Source organism: Salvelinus fontinalis, chromosome 18 (genome assembly GCF_029448725.1).
Source record: "Salvelinus fontinalis isolate EN_2023a chromosome 18, ASM2944872v1, whole genome shotgun sequence".
Taxonomy (NCBI): domain Eukaryota; kingdom Metazoa; phylum Chordata; class Actinopteri; order Salmoniformes; family Salmonidae; genus Salvelinus; species Salvelinus fontinalis.
In genome coordinates this window covers 49,683,980-49,701,016 of record NC_074682.1, presented here as the reverse complement: position 1 = coordinate 49,701,016, position 17,037 = coordinate 49,683,980, and the positions used below count along the sequence as shown (strand labels likewise).

General features: G+C 41.4%; 1 long non-coding RNA gene across 1 annotated transcript; it reads right to left on the bottom strand.

Moving 5' to 3' along the window:
- Nucleotides 1-3,073: 3,073 nt before the first annotated feature.
- LOC129815700 (uncharacterized) lies at nt 3,074-16,594 on the bottom strand. The gene is made up of 2 exons (XR_008753463.1): nt 16,401-16,594; nt 3,074-4,368 (listed from the first exon to the last, which is right to left on the bottom strand). It is a non-coding gene; the product is annotated as an uncharacterized LOC129815700 (long non-coding RNA).
- Nucleotides 16,595-17,037: the final 443 nt, after the last annotated feature.

Below are 17,037 nucleotides of genomic sequence, written 5' to 3'. Positions count from 1 at the left end.
CTAGCTCTGATTCTCTACTTTTATCCAGTGTAAAAAAACACCATTTGATTTTGCTACATAAGACTTAATGGAGCCGGTCGGTCACATTTTTAAATGTTTTATTTAACCTTTATTTAACTAGGCAAGTCATTTTGCAGATGCTTTTATCCAGAGTGACTTAATCTTAAGATAACTAGGTGAGATTCAAGAGCTTGAAGATTAGATGGAAAGTTGAATCAGGTGTGCTAGCTCTGGAATAGACCAATTAAACATTGTTGGATTCTCGCTTGAAATATACTTATTCATGTTACCATACTACAACTTACTGACTACTTTACATGTATAATGAATGTCTATGCTTGGGTCAATGAGAACTAGGTGTATGGAAAGTCACTGAATGAGAAAGGGGGTCCCGAAAGTTTACATTCTGTCAGTATTTTTTTTTAAATTTAACTAGGTAAGTCAGTTAAGAACAAATTCTTATTTACATTGACAGCCTACCCTTGTCAGAGTCCTTAAAGAACAGTGGGTTGGAGTCAGGCGCAGAGGGTTCGAATAAATGTATATTTATTCCCGGGAAAAACGGTCACGCCATAAACACAAGGCCCATAAACTGACCGGCCCATACACAGGACCCAGAATAACCGGGAAAACAAAATACCATCGAACATCCACAAACTAACAGAATAACAATCCCGCACAAACCTAGCCGGGCCTAACAGGCTTAAATAGACAAAAATCAAGAAACACAATAAGGAACAGGTGCAACTAATAAGACCAAACGAACAGAAAAGGAAAAAGGGATCGGTGGCGGCTAGTAGACCGGCGACGACGACCGCTGAGCACCGCCCGAACAGGCAGGGGAGCCACCTTCGGTGGAAGTCGTGACAACTCTGGCCAAACCCAGACAACGCTGGGCCAATTGTGTGCCGCCCTATGGGACTCCCAATCACGTCCAGTTGTGGTACAGCCTGGAATAAAACCAGGGTCTGTAGTGACGCCTCCAGCACTGAGATGCAGTGCCTTAGACACCTGCGCCACTCAGGAGCCAATGTTGATGTTAATAGGAGGGTATAAATACTTGTGCTGGTGGAAACATGACTGTCTTTGCAGCTGTTTGACCCACTCTGTTTATTTAGAACCTAACAACATTATCACATCTCAGTCAGATTTAGCTAAAACAATCAGTGGTGTAAAGAACTTAAGTAAAAATACGTTAAAGTACTACATAAGTAGTTTTTTGTTGGTATCTGTACTTACTTTACTATTTCTACTTTTACCTTTACTTCACTACATAATGTCCTTTTTACTTCATGCATTTTCCCTAACACCCAAATGTACTCATTACATGTTTAATGCTTAGCAGGACATGAAAATGGTCAGATTCACAAACTTTTAAAGAGAACATCCCTGGTCATCCCTACTGCCTCTAATCTGGCGGACTCACTAAACACAAATGCTTCATTTGTAAATTATGTCTGTGTGTTAGAGTGTGCCCTGGCTATCCGTACATTTTTTTTTTTAACAAGAAAATTAACCATCTGGTTTGCTTAATATAAGGAATTTGAAGTTATTTATACTTTTACTTTTGAAACTTAAGTATGTATTAGCAATTATGTTAACTTTTTTGCAAGTAGTATTTTACTGGGTGATTTTCACTTTTACTTTAAGTAATTTTCTACACGGAACAAAATATAAACACCACATGTAAAGCGTTGGTCCCATGTTTCGTGAGCTGAAATTTAAAATCCCAGAAATGTTCCATATGCACAAAAACCTTATTTCTCTCAAATTGTTTGCACACATTTGTATATTTCCCTGTTAGTGAGCGGAGCGTTTCTCCTTTGGCAAGATAATCCACCCTCCTGACAGGTGTGGCATATCAAGAAGCTGATTAAACATCGTGACCATTACACAGGTGCACCTTGTTCTGGGGACAATAAAATGCTATTTTTAAATGTGCAGTTTTGTCACACAAGACAATGCCACAGATGTCTCAAGTTTTGAGGGAGTGTGCATTTGGCATGCTGACTGCAGGAATGTCCACCGTAAGCTGCATCCAACGTCGTTTTAGAGAATTTGGCAGTACGTCCAACCGGCCTCACAACCACGTGTAACCACACCAGCCCACGACATCCACATCCGGCTTCCTCACCTATGTGATCGTCTGAGAGAGGGGAGGGGGGTGCTGAGGAGTATTTCTGTCTGTAATAAGACCCTTTTGTGGGGAAGAACTATTTCTGATTGTCTGTGCCTGGTTCCCCATGGCTGCATCCCTGCCCAGTCATGTTAAATCCATAGATTAGGGCATGATTCATTTATTTCAATTGACTGATTTCCTTATATGAATTGTAACTCAGTAAAATCTTTGAAATTGTTGCTTGTTGCGTTTATATTTTTGTTCAGTATATTAAGGTATCTTTACTTTTACTCAAGTATGACAATTGGCTACTTTTCCCACCACTGATAACAATATTGTATAAATGTCGAGTTGTTGGGACATAACTTTTTCATCTGTGCTTTCAAAATCAAAAGAAGTCCTTTATAGCTTGTCTGGTCCTCTGTAGCTCAGTTGGTAGAGCATTGCACTTTGCAATGCCAGTATAGCGGTTTCGATTCCCAGAACCACCATACCTAAAAATGTATGCATGCATGACTGTAAGTTGCTTTGGATAAAAGCGTCTGCTAAATGGCATACATTTTTTTTTAATGAAACCATACAATTAGTTAATCTAATTGTAGCTTATCACATACTATTTTGTTGCAGTATTCAAGAATTGACTTACCCACACTAAGGCCCATTGAGTGGACACTGTTGCTGCTGGCTGGACACTACGGTGGCACAGAGGGCAAATAAGACCATTTTCCTTCTACCCTATCAGGTTCCATGGAAACAGGTTAAAAATGGTGAGTCAGAAAAGCTGTTTTTGTGTGTCATAGAAATTGTGAGAGGTATGTATCTGGACTAACCGTCTTAGGACAGTTATTACTCAAAGTATGTATTTTTCATGACTCATGACACTTGGTTATATTAGTCAGTTAGGATATTTAAGTGATATAATCTCCATGACACCATAATTCCAGCAATACAGTATTATATTTGTATTTGTATTTATTATGGATCTCCATTGCATACTCTTCCTGGTGTCCAGGCGCATTAAGGCACATCACAAAATAAACAAAATAAAAATAAAACAGTACATCATATAACATCATTTATCCACTACATATCTATAACACAACATGCATAATTACACCATTCAACAATATTTAAAATGGATGCGTTTATAGATTGCATGTGCTAGCATGTGTGAGTATGCGTGTGTGTGTGTCTGTGTCTCTTCACAGTCCGCATTGTTCCATAGTAGTTTTATCTGTTTTTTTAATCTGTGAAGAGACCACTGGTGGAATGTCTCGTGGGGTATGCATGGGTGTCTGAGCTCTGTGCTAGTCGTTTGAACAGACAGCTGGGTACCTTCAACATGTCAATACATCTCACAAAGACGAGTAGGTGATGCAGTCAATCTCTCCTCTACTTTGAGCCAGGAGAGATTGATATGCATGTCATTGATGTTAACTCTCTGTGTACATTTAAGGGCCAGCCGTGCTGCTCTGTTCTGGGCTAACTGCAGTTTACTTGTCTGCCTTTTCATTAACTTGATATGAAATATATTTTGCCTGAATGGATATTTAGAAAATGGCTAATATGAATTGGTCTAGTCAAGAAATATATATGACTTGCCTAGTTAAATAAAGGTTAAATACAATTCAAATAAAATAGTAAAGAAATGTTGGCAGTGCTAAAACAAAACAATCAGCCCTCTTTCTTTTGTAGTATTCAGATGTATTACATCATCCCTTTATGTCTGTTAATATACATCTGATTTATTTCATAACCGTCAGAACTCAAATTGCCCTCATTCTAACAAAACGTTCATCAATTCATCTTCTTTCAGCAGTTGTGGGCAACACAAACACCAAAAAACTCCTGAGAGATTCCAAGACAGAAAATCATAATCTTCTAAATAGCGATATGTAACTCATTTAGCTTTTTAGCCTCTCTGAGACTCTCTGTTCTGTTGAGTCTCAACCTCGCAAATGCTGACAGACTTTTTTTTCTTCTCTCTAAAAACCAGAGAAGAAAAGTATCTTAATATGTAAGTGGGAATCCTTAGCAGTGAACCAAAGAGCTATGCCTTCTTCGCTTCAGTATTCTCCTCTCCGACTTGCTTTTGTACCATCATGCCATTTAGTGGGAGACGTGGCGTTGACGGGAATATGGGATGTTGTGGGATGCCAGGGTCTGTTCTCTGACAGCTTGTGGTTCTTGTCTCTCCCAGGCCTTGTCCCGAAATGTCTCAGGCTGTGGTAAGTGCTCCTAAAGATCCTCTAAATGAAATGAGGAGAAGGAGGACTGGGTCTGAACACACAGCGAGTTCAACGTGTAACCATTTAGGTTATTTATTAGGTTTGATTATGCCATCAAGTAGTCAAAATCAATGACAGATACAGCGACATAAGTGGATGTGACTGAAAAAATATAGGGCTATGTCCAACTGTCATGTATGACTTGTAGGACATGTTGTCTGATGTGACAGATTGATATTACGTATACGTCAAGACATTTTACAGTGTGTGACTGACTTTTGGTCTAATGTTGAAATGCACATTGTTTATTGAAAAAAAGACTGAATAATATGCCAAAAAATACCAGCTTGGGGCATATTTCAACTTCAATGTCATTGATTCGCTTCGTTATCGCTTCGTTATTTCCACTTCGTTATCACAATATAATCAGCATTATTCGACTACTTTGCACATAAAAGTAAAAACGAAATACAATGCACTCCATATGGTTAACAAACAACATTTTTATTTTAGTGTCATATTGAAATTTATGGCCTATACCACTAATCCTCTGTCCTGAGATGCTCAGTTTCCCAAACCTTGACCCAAACCTTGATCTGCTCCCATCTGCATAGCACAGTGCCCTTGAGTGAGTGACTCCCTGTTATTTGTCACTGGAAGACTATTTTTCTCTGTTGGAAAAAGTACCACAGGGCCCTAGAGGATTACAGCTCTAAAAGCTGTTGTCTGTGCGAGCCAGAAAGGAGAACATTTAGAGAGAGAGAGAGAGAGAGAGAGAGAGAGAGAGAGAGAGAGAGAGAGAGAGAGAGAGAGAGAGAGAGAGAGAGAGAGAGAGAGAGAGGAGAGAGAGAGAGAGAGAGAGAGAGAGAGAGAGAGAGAGAGAGAGAGAGAGAGAGAGAGAGAGAGAGAGAGAGAATAAAGTAGATGTTAGTGGAAACATGTTTCTGTCCATGACTCTGACAGAACAAGCGGTATAATCTGAAGCGAAATGCTGGATTTAACAATGATCATATTTGTTCTATCGCCGATGCAGTCCTGGACTTGTATTTCCTGAAGGAGTTTTGACTGTGAGGTTTAAATGCATTCTAAGGATCATAAAGCAAATTCTGTGATTAAGTGCTGTATCGGCCTGGTACAGCTGCTTGCTTAAGACACAGTTATTACATTATTACAGTATTTTATTCTTTGTTGGGGAAGAACACTGTAAAAGTCAGGCACCAATGAACAGAAAAATAGTATATAGGTACATATAGTAGTTGAGAAATGATCTTTTGTTGAACAGCGCCACTGCACACAACTCAGTCTTCCCTCCTTTTTTATTGTTTTATTATTTTTATTTCACCTTTATTTAACCAGGTAGGCCAGTTGAGAACAAGTTCTCATTTACAACTGCGACCTGGCAAAGATAAAGCAAAGCAAATTGACACATACAACAACACAGAGTTAGACACAGAATAAACAAAACATACAGTCAATAATACAGTTGAAAAATAAGTCTATATACAATGTGAGCAAATGAGGTGAGATAAGGGAGGTAAAGGAGAAAAAAAAGGTCATAGTGGCGAGGCAAATACAATATAGCAAGTAAAACACTGGAATGGTAGATTTGCAGTGGAAGAATGTGCAAAGTAGAAATAGAAATAATGGGGTGCAAAGGAGCTAAATAAATAAATAAATACAGTAGGGGAAGAGGTAGTTGTTTGGGCTAAAGTATAGATGGGCTATGTACAGGTGCAGTGATCTGTGAGCTGCTCTGACAGCTGGTGCTTAAAGCTAGTGAGGGAGGTAAGTTATTCCAGCTTCAGAGATTTTTGCAGTCCGTTCCAGTCGTTAGCAGCAGAGAACTGGAAGGAAAGACAACCAAAGTAGGAATTGGCTTTGGGGGTGACCAGTGAGATATACCTGCTGGAGCGCGTGCTATGAGTGGGTGCTGCTATGGTGACCAGTGAGCTGAGATAAGGCGGGGCTTTACCTAGCAGAGACTTGTAGATAACCTGTAGCCAGTGGATTTGGCGACAAGTATGAAGCGAGGGCCAACCAACGAGAGCGTACAGGTCGCAATGGTGGGTAGTGTATGGGGCTTTGGTGACAAAGTGGATGGCACTGTGATAGACTGCATCAAGTTTGTTGAGTAGAGGCTATTTTATAGATGACATCACCGAAGTCGAGGATCGGAAGGATGGTCATGTTTTACGAGGGTATGTTTGGCAGCATGAGTGAAGGATGCTTTGTTGCGATATAGGAAGCCGATTCTAGATTTAATTTTGGTTTGGAGATACTTAATGTGAGTCTGGAAGGAGAGTTTACAGTCTAAAAAGACACCTAGGTATTTGTAGTTGTCCACGTATTCTAAGTCAGAGCCATCCAGAGTAGTGATGCTGGACGGGCGAGCAGGTGCGGGCAGTGATCGGTTGAATAGCATGCATTTAGTTTTACTTGCGTTTAAGAGCAGTTGGAGGCCACGGAAGGAGAGTTGTATTGCATTGAAGCTCGTCTGGAGGTTAGTTAACACAGTGTCCAAAGAGGGGCCAGAAGTATACAGAACGGTGTCGTCTGCGTAGAGGTGGATCAGAGAATCACCAGCAGCCAGTCGAGGCAATCATTTGAGAAACCAAGGCTGTCGAGTCTGCCAATAAGAATGTGGTGATTGACAGAGTCGAAAGCCTTGGCCAGGTCGATGAATAGCGGAGAAGGTACGGTGGGATTCAAAATGGTCGGTAATCTGTTTGTTAGCTTGGCTTTCGAAGACCTTAGAAAGACAGGGTAGGATAGATATAGGTCTGTAGCAGTTTGGGTCGATAGTGTCACCCCCTTTGAAGAGGGGGATGACCGCGGCAGCTTTCCAGTCTTTGGGAATCTCAGACGATACGAAAGAGAGGTTTAACAGGCTAGTAATAGGGGTTGCAACAATTTCGGCAGATAATTTTAGAAAGAGAGGGTTGTCCAGATTGTCTAGCCTGGCTGAATTGTAGGGGTCCAGATTTTACAGCTCTTTCAGAACATCAGCTATCTGGATTTGGGTGAAGGAGAAACGGTGGGGGCTTTGGCGGGATGCTGTGGAGGGTGCCGGGCAGTTGACCGGGGTAGGGGTACAGTACCTTATACAGTACTATGTTGCTAAACCACTACCACCCGCCACCCTTCACCACAAAGACTTTTCCTAACGATGTTAACACCCATTTACACACCAGGGTTCATTTAAATCCAACCAGAAGAGGCTTTATTTCTAGAGACACTTCATTGTGTGTTCTCCCCCCTTGTAATGGCTTCTGTAATGGCCTGAGTATGATTTTCACATCAATTTATTGTATATAAACAAGCGGCCGCTTAAACCAAGCATAAAACCCCCTATTGTTAAGGCTTCCCCCTATCGTTAAAACTCCCTGCTACATCAGACATAGCTGGGGGAAATGAAACTGATGGAACTGCCAGGGAGGAAATGGAAGGGTTAATTGTAGGCATGCCATTGGCTCGTTGATCCAACCAGAAAACAAATAAGGGTCACTGTGTGTGTGTGTGTGTGTGTGTGTGTGTGTGTGTGTGTGTGTGTGTGTGTGTGTGTGTGTGTGTGTGTGTGTGTGTGTGTGTGTGTGTGTGTGTGTGTGTGTGTGTGTGTGTGTGTGTGTGTGTGTGTGTGTGTGTGTGTAGGGGGGATAAGAGCAATGGCCTGCTAGGAGCGTCACGAAACACATATTACTTAACAGCTGATAAAAGTCCCGATCATATTTACTGAATAGCCAGGAACGTATCTGAAAACCATGCCAATATATATAGTTAGACTTTCAACACAGGTACACTGAGATCACTATGGACCCTCCACACTGTCGATAGCCACACTCTTTACAGTAAAAAGCTGAAGAACATATGCACATCCAGCTGTGCTTAATGCAAACTCATGGAAAACAGAAAGGAAAACGCCCCACACTGCTGCTCACGTTTCGAAATGTTGTTGTTAATTAATATCACCTGGGAGCATGAGCAGCACTGAGCGGTGTTTTCCTTTCTGTTTTCCACAATCTTTACAGTAACATCACTCCTTCTCATTATTCAACCTGTCAGTCTGTAGACTACATTGTGTGGACAACAAAGTTCATTCTGATTTTATTAACTCTCTAAATGTGCCAATGTACTACATCTTTGCTACATCGTGGACAATAAAGTTTTCAAATTCAAACTCTCCACACACCCAAAATACTGCACAACCGGTTGGTCGGTTAAGAGGGTTAAAAAGCAGCTTGGGGATCCACCCCTTTTCTCCTGCTCTCTGGCCTGAAGGCTCTCTGTGGTTTCATGCCGTGCCAAGGATTCACACCAGCAATTTGGCCTGTCAGTATGGCCGTGAATCAACCCTGAAAAGGGATCATTAGTCTGAGGGATTTATTGGAGACACACAAGCCACATTTTCATACTCAAGAGGAATGGAAGAAGCCTGAGGGCGAAGTTGGGGGGGGGGTAATAGGGGGCAAATAACTAGGAAAGGGGGTGAGCGGAGGGGGGTTCACTGCTTAATAGTTGATCCAAGTCTTAGGTTGACATCGTTGTAGTTGATTATTTCCTACCAAAGACTGCTATTCAATCAAAAGGGAGTTTTGGGGGTTAATGTTAAACAACACTCTTGTTTTGATTTTCTGCTATCAATAAAATAGAGTTTTACTTCCACCACAGTGTGGGAAGAATGAGCTCTTACTGTTCATTAACCCTATAGAGCTCTTACTGTACATTAGCCCTATAGAGCTCTTACTGTACATTAGCCCTATAGAGCTCTTACCGTACAATAGCCCTATAGAGCTCTTACTGTACATTAGCCCTATAGAGCTCTTACTGTACATTAGCCCTATAGAGCTCTTACCGTACATTAGCCCTATAGAGCTCTTACCGTACATTAGGCCTATAGAGCTCTTACTGTACATTAGCCCTATAGAGCTCTTACCGTACATTAGCCCTATAGAGCTCTTACTGTACATTAGCCCTATAGAGCTCTTACTGTATATTAGCCCTATAGAGCTCTTACTGTATATTAGCCCTATAGAGCTCTTACCGTACATCAGCCCTATAGAAACTCCCTTTAAAGTTTGTCGAACTTTTATTATGCTCACATAGCAGTCAAAACAAACTAAAATCCATGGCACGTTTAGACAACAAAATGAAATAAAATTGTCTCTGTGATCTTGAATAGTTAAAGGGACTCATTAATTAGAAAACAGAAGTATGCTATGGATGCACTGTTCCGTTCTAGACTTACTGCAGGTAGTGTTAGTTGGTTTTGACTGTGGGTGTTCCTGCCCGTTACTGTGTTTTAGTCAGGGGGTAGCTATAGTATCTGAATGGAGAGGTAGCCAGGGGTTCCCAAACTTTTTCATTCGGGGCCCCCCTTCCAGTGTTGGGTAACATCCCGCACCCCCCCTGCACGCACGCACACATGCCACATCTTTTTCTATGGGCACAAACACTGTTCACTGACCCAGAGTTAGAGAACCACTGAACTAAGCCATAAGGTAAGAGCGTGCTACTGTTAGTTGGTCTTGTAAATGAAGGGAGGAACTAGCCAGGCAGCCTATGATTTTGGGTGTCGAAACAATGAGTTAGTACGGGCATTTGGTTGCGTCATGCTTGTCGAGACTGGCTGTAAGAGGCAAGGTGAGATTGAAAGTGACACAGCAGCTGTGTTTTGGAGACAGCGAAGACAGCCGTGAAGACAATTGAAGTACAACAAAGTATGCACCCCAAAATTCACCCCTCGTCCATATGGACCCTGGTCAAAAGTAGTACACAATATAGGGAATTGGGTGCATTTGGGACAGATGTGAGGAAGCTCTAAATTGTCAGGTATTCGCACCAGACTGGCAACGGTTTGCTGTATAATCGTCCTCCGTCATTATGAGTAGACCTCTGTGGCTGTGGGAACATGTCTGGCCTAGTGTATGATGACAAACTGAACTTAAACAGGAAGGAAAGTAACGCAAAGACATGTAATACTGTAAATGTGGACATATTTTTTATGGATCTACGAAACACCAATACAACTCTCATCTCCACAATCCACACATACACACATCTCTTTTCACAGCTGTGATGGCACTATAATCGATAATCACTGATATAATTGCTGACAGTTCAAGTTTTACTATGCAACATACATGCAAATCTCTCCCCCATCTCTACCCTCATCTCTCCTTCACCCTCTCTCCCAAACACACCCACACGTAAACACACCTCTGTGTAAGATATTAGAGACGAGAGTGACAGCCTCCCACCCAAGAACTAGTCTGAGCAGCGCCTGAACGCCACTTTAAAGACTCCTTATTAGGGCGGCATGTTAATGAGTTGCGTTCAATGGCGTAATTCTCAAGTGTCCAAGTGCCTGGATAATTGTGCCCCAATTACCTGTCAACACTGACAGCATGAGTACAGAACATCCAGGTCTCACACATTTAATTAACCCAGATCCCAAGATAGGTTTGTTGGTTGGCATTTTTGGGAGAGCGTTCACAATCGCTTGAAGTTGAAACACATCCTTCAACATATAGTTTCAGAAGAAATCTTTCTTGTTTTCTAAATGTTGCAGAGAATGGAGACAGATGGGTAAAAGCTTGAAGGGTTATGCAGGTTTGAGGTGTATAGAAATGTGGAGGATGAGCTTCAAAGCTCTAGGAGTTAGTATCACGTGTGTTCTAGGAGTTAGTATCACGTGTGTTCTAGGAGTTAGTATCACGTGTGTTCTAGGAGTTAGTATCACATGTTTCTAGGAGTTAGTATCACATGTGTTCTAGGAGTTAGTATCACATGTGTTCTAGGAGTTAGTATCACATGTGTTCTAGGAGTTAGTATCACATGTGTTCTAGGAGTTAGTATCGCGTGTGTTCTAGGACTTAGTATCATGTGTGTTCTAGGAGTTAGTATCATGTGTGTTCTAGAAGTTAGTATCACGTGTGTTCTAGGAGTTAGTATCACGTGTGTTCTAGGAGTTAGTATCACGTGTGTTCTAGGAGTTAGCATCACATGTGTTCTAGGAGTTAGTATCACGTGTGTTTCTGTTAGATGCCTACCTACTCATGTAACACTACTATGGATGTTCATTATTAGACTAACATAGCTGGACTCCACTCCTGGTCATACAATCTATCTGTAATTGGATCTACACCGAACAAAAATGTAAACACAACATGCCACAATTTCAAAGATGCTACTGAGTTTCAGCTCCTAGAAGGAAATCAGTAAGTGAAATACATTCATTAGGTCCTAATCTATGGAGTTTACATGACTGGTAATACAGATTTGCATCTGTTGGTCAAAGGGCGCATGGATCAGAAAACCAGTCAGTATCTGGTGTGACCACCATTTGCCTCATGCAACGTGGCACATCTCCTTTGCATAGTGTTGATCAAATTGTTGATTTTGGCCTGTGGAATGTTGTCCCTCTCCTCTTCAATGGCTGTGCGAAGTTGCTGGATATTGGCAGGAACTGGAACACGTTGCCGTACACGTCGATCCAGAACATCCCAAACATGCTCAATGGGTGTCGTGTCCAGTGAGTATCCAGGCCATGAAATAACTGGGACATTTTCATCTTTCATGAATTGTGTGTGGGGCTGTGCAATATCATGCTGAAGCATGAGGTGATGGCGGTGGATGAATGGCACGACAATGGGCTTCCAGATCTCTGCATCTGAATTCCAGATCTCTGCAATTCCAGATCTGTGCATTCAAATTGCCATAAACAAAATGTAATTGGGTTCATTGTCCATAGCTTATGCCTGCCCATACCATAACACCACCGCCACCATGGGGCACTCTGTTCACAACGTTGACATCAGCAAACCGCTCCCAAACACAACGCCATACACGTGGTCTGCCATCTGCCCGGTTCAAATGAAATCCAGATTAATTCCGTGAAGAGCACACTTCTCCATTGTGCCAGTGGCCGTCAAAGGTGAGCATTTTCCCACTGAAGTCGGTTACGACGCCGAACTGCAGTCAGGTCAAGACCCTGGTGATTACGCCGAGCACGTAGAGGAGCTTCCCTGAGACAAAATTTGTGCAGAAACTTCGGTTGTGCAAACCCACAGTTTCATCAGCTGACCTGGTGGCTCGTCTCAGGTGTAGAAGCCAGATCTGAAGGTCCTGGGTTGGCGTGGTTATGTGTGGTCTGCGGTTGTGAGGCTGGTTGGCCGTACAGCCAAATGTTCTAAAACAACATTGGAGGTGGCTTAAGGAAATTAACATAAAATGATCTGCCAACAGCTCTGTTGGACATTCCTGCAGTCAGCATGCCAAATGCAAGCTCCCTCAAAACGTTGAGACATCTGTGGCATTGTGTTGTGCTACAAAACTGCACATTTCACAGTGGCCTTTTATTGTCCTCAGCACATAATGCACCTGTGTACTGATCATGCTCTTTAATTAATCAGCTTCTTGATATGCCACACCTGTCAGGTGGATGGATTATCTTGGCAAAGGAAAAATGCTCAATAACAAGAATGTAAACAAGGATGTCCACCAAGTTTGAGAGAAATTAGCTATGTATGTAACATTTTGGGAATCTTTTATTTCAGCTCATGAAACATGAGACCAACACTTTACATGTTGCATTTATATTTTTGTTCAGTATAATATTGACAGGATAGAATGCATTTGATCACTACAATTTGTCCTACTACAATATTATGGTTTCAAATGATAATACTTTACGGCAGGTATTCTGAATTTTCGTGCAAGTCTCTCAATTACATCAAGGCATGATTTAGGAGAATGTCGTAGTTAGGTGCACAGATCTCAAGTCAAATGCCACCCTACGTTTATCTCTATTGACTTTAATGGGACTGTAACATGTCACGCAGGACTACTTTAAAAGACATAAGCTAATTGTCCCACGCACGTGGAACAAGTATATTTGCATGTGCGAATGAATGAATGAATTGTATTTTCCTATTGAAAATACATATTGAGTTGCCTCAGCCATGTGAGTACAATACAATAGGTGTGCTTTTCCTATTTTGATGCAGGGCTGCTTCAACTTCATCGAATGAGAAGCAATGACAGCAACAAACATATCAGGCTATGGAATAGGGAGGGAATAGACAATATGCCGATGGGGTTTATACAGTGTAGCTACACTATATGTGATTTGTGGAGAGATGGGCCTCCCATCCCACACGGGTCACCCTCCTGTCTGGCTGGATTGGCCTTGCATTAGCAGAGGACTCTAGGGGCCTTCCCTGTTCGCTCTGATTAGCTGGATGTTAGCCTCTGAAGCCCGGAGGTCCCCGAGGGACATAGAGAAAGATCCTGGCCCAACAGTGGAATTAGAGTTTCAGAGAGGGCAGGATTACATCACCCTGGCACTCCATGCTGGGGGGCCAAACTGCTAGCAAGTCTCCCTGACCTGAGAACAACATGAGCATCAACAACCGGCTGCGATTATTTAACGAACTCCGAGGGCCACATTGTCTTCAACTCATGGCCTCGTTCCACCCGTTCCACCTGCCTAGGTAATTACAGAAGACTTCCTTTCTCATGGCGATGCTTCTACTCGAGGTGGAGGGTTAATGTTATGAAGTCGGACTCGCTTGCTCCTTCACTTCTTCTCTTCCACGAGTGTCTCTTAGCCATTGGCCCAATAACATGACCAAACGATTCCATTGTTCAATGTGAGTTGGGTCTGTGAGTAGTGATGTGTTGTGGAGATGGAAAAATAGATTTGTTTGGAGCGGCGTATGGTCCCACTCGTAAACAGAGAAACTGGCTATGAAATGTCCAAAGGATAAAAAGAACTGAACAGTGCGGGTAGTGTTTGTTTGTTTGTTTTTTTGGCACGCGAATCAGTTTTGCCCAAATATCAGCGACCACCAGTGAAAACAAACATGTGAGGGGATGAACAAACAAACTGTCACTTTCTCTTTCTTCAAGTCCTGACACAATCACATATTCATACTTCAGGGTTTGTTCAAATTAGAGGCTTTCTGAAATTACCAAATTAGCATAATCCCAGTAATTAAATTGCTCGTAATTACATTCACAATAACAGTGCCATGCAAATGTCTCTCATCTCTCCCGTGTAATATAGAGTAAACTGTACAGTACTTTTGTAAAGGCAGACTATTTTATTTTACATTTAATTTAATCATTATTGTTGCTTGACCGCTAAGTACACCAGTTGTGTTTTAGATAGATTTATAGTGGATTATGTATTTGTGTGTAAACTCTACAAGAGTACCATAATTATTCAATTGGAACTAACGTACCACAAATTAAAAGTAATGCCATGTTTTTCCCGCCAAACATTTTTTCCCTTATGACATTTCCCCGTCGTTCACTTTTCAACCTTATCACTGTTGTTACAAGAGGAGAAATAGGGCATTAAGAAAAGAAGAGGCATGCCAGTTATTCCTCTTGAAGTGACATTTCGCATTTCACTGCATACCCTGAGGTGCTTCATTTGTAAATTCATCAATGTCAACACTCTGGAGCTCAGACGAAGGCTTTGAACGAAACAGAAGCCAGCTAATCACGTCAACACAGAGATATTTCATTTCTAATTAGAAAGTACACTTACATTTCTTTAAACATTGTGACCTTTTTGACATTACTTCACTTGAAATATGCACACAGTAAAAACATGTTACATGTACTTACTGTAAGTACGTTTTTGGAGGAAATGGTAGTCTTGTAGTTACTCTCTGTGGGCTGTACTATTTGGAAGAAATAGTACTCTTCTAGTTACTCTCTGTGGGCTGTACTGTCTGGAGGAAATAGTACTCTTCTAGTTACTCTCTGTGGGCTGTACTATTTGGAGGAAATAGTACTCTTCTAGTTACTCTCTGTGGGCTGTACTGTCTGGAGGAAATAGTACTCTTGTAGTTACTCTCTGTGGGCTGTACTGTCTGGAGGAAATAGTACTCTTGTAGTTACTCTCTGTGGGCTGTACTGTCTGGAGGAAATAGTACTCTTCTAGTTACTCTCTGTGGGCTGTACTGTCTGGAGGAAATAGTACTCTTGTAGTTACTCTCTGTGGGCTGTACTGTCTGGAGGAAATAGTACTCTTCTAGTTACACTCTGTGGGCTGTACTGTCTGGAGGAAATATTACTCTTCTAGTTACTCTCTGTGGGCTGTACTGTCTGGAGGAAATATTACTCTTGTAGTTACTCTCTGTGGGCTGTACTGTCTGGAGGAAATAGTACTCTTCTAGTTACTCTCTGTGGGCTGTACTTGTACTCTTACTCAAGTAATTTCTGAAGTACTCTGTTACATTTACCAAATCACTTCAGTTAGATTTATAGTATTATACTGTATAGTCGCTGTCAAATGAAAAAACCTTGTCACTCTTGTCACTCAAATGTTGTGATTTTCATTTTATTTTACATGATTTGACACTATTGGTTTCCCTTTACATCTGTAAGAACGTTTCACGACCCCTTGACCAAATAAATGTATTCTAAATATCTTGTCATCAAAACTCTTAAGTCGATTGGCTCTCAAACCCTGTATCTCGGTCAAACCCTGTATCTCGGTCAAACCCTGTATCTCCACCACAGCTCTTGAAGTGAAGCGCACATCTTCACTCCTAAAGAGATTTTTGTTTGTGTGTTCTTAGCCAAATGTAATCAGAGGTAAATTGGACTTAAGTTACCTTCTGTCTTTGTAATATTATATATTTCTGGAGTAATATAAGTGTTTCTCGTATACAATTCTGCTGTTGAAATGTTATTTTGAGGGTGAGTGCAAATGGCTAGGTAGCGAACTAGCTAGTTAGCCATTTTGCTTTGGCTAACGCAGAATCTGACAGAATGTTCAATCTCCTATTTTTAGCTCCCCATATGATCTCTGCTTGTTGGCTAAATTAACTAGCCACCTTGTCGTTGGCATTTGCATAAAGAGTTAATCAGATGTGTGTTGCAATGGCTAACTAGCTAGCTATCACTTTAGGTTGCCACTAGAATCTACAAATCCAAGAGTGGAAGACTCCTATCTCGTCTCTAACATTTAGGTTCACTACTTGTGAACAGTCCCATCACAAGTCAGACAGTTGAATAAACTTCATTTATACGTACTTTACCTCTTGTCCTCTGCTTTTGTCCTTATGTAGTAGGTAAACTGAGACAAATATCCACAGAACAGTGTTATTAACCGGACTTCAGTTCGCTGGTCTGTATGTCAGGTTTGTATTTTCAATGCTGATGCAATTCACATTAAACTTGCACAATATGTCAACAATAGCCAAGTTCAACTGAAGCACGGACCAAACGTTGTCCCTCGCAATCAGCTGGCAAATTTCATAAGCGCTTCCAGCTGATTGCAAGTGAACGCGTTTTGGTCGACAATGTTTGGTTACATTTGGCTATTATTAATATATTGTGCATCACGTGAAAATACAAGCAACAGAACATAACGGCACTGCAAAAAGTCTGATGTGAGCTAGATCAACCAGTCAACTCAGCGCAGAATCGTCCTACTCAATTGAGCTCACTCACTCAGTGTGTGTGTGTGTGTGTGTGTATGTCATTCAGTTTTTATGACAAGGCCTATAAGCTAATTTGTCACACATATCAGTAACTTTTTGTGATATATACAGGTGCATTTGGAAAGTAATAAGACCCCTTGACATTTTCCACATTTTGTTACGTTACAGCCTTGTTCTAAAATGGATGAAATAAATTGTTTTCCACACCAATCTACACACAATACCCCAAAAT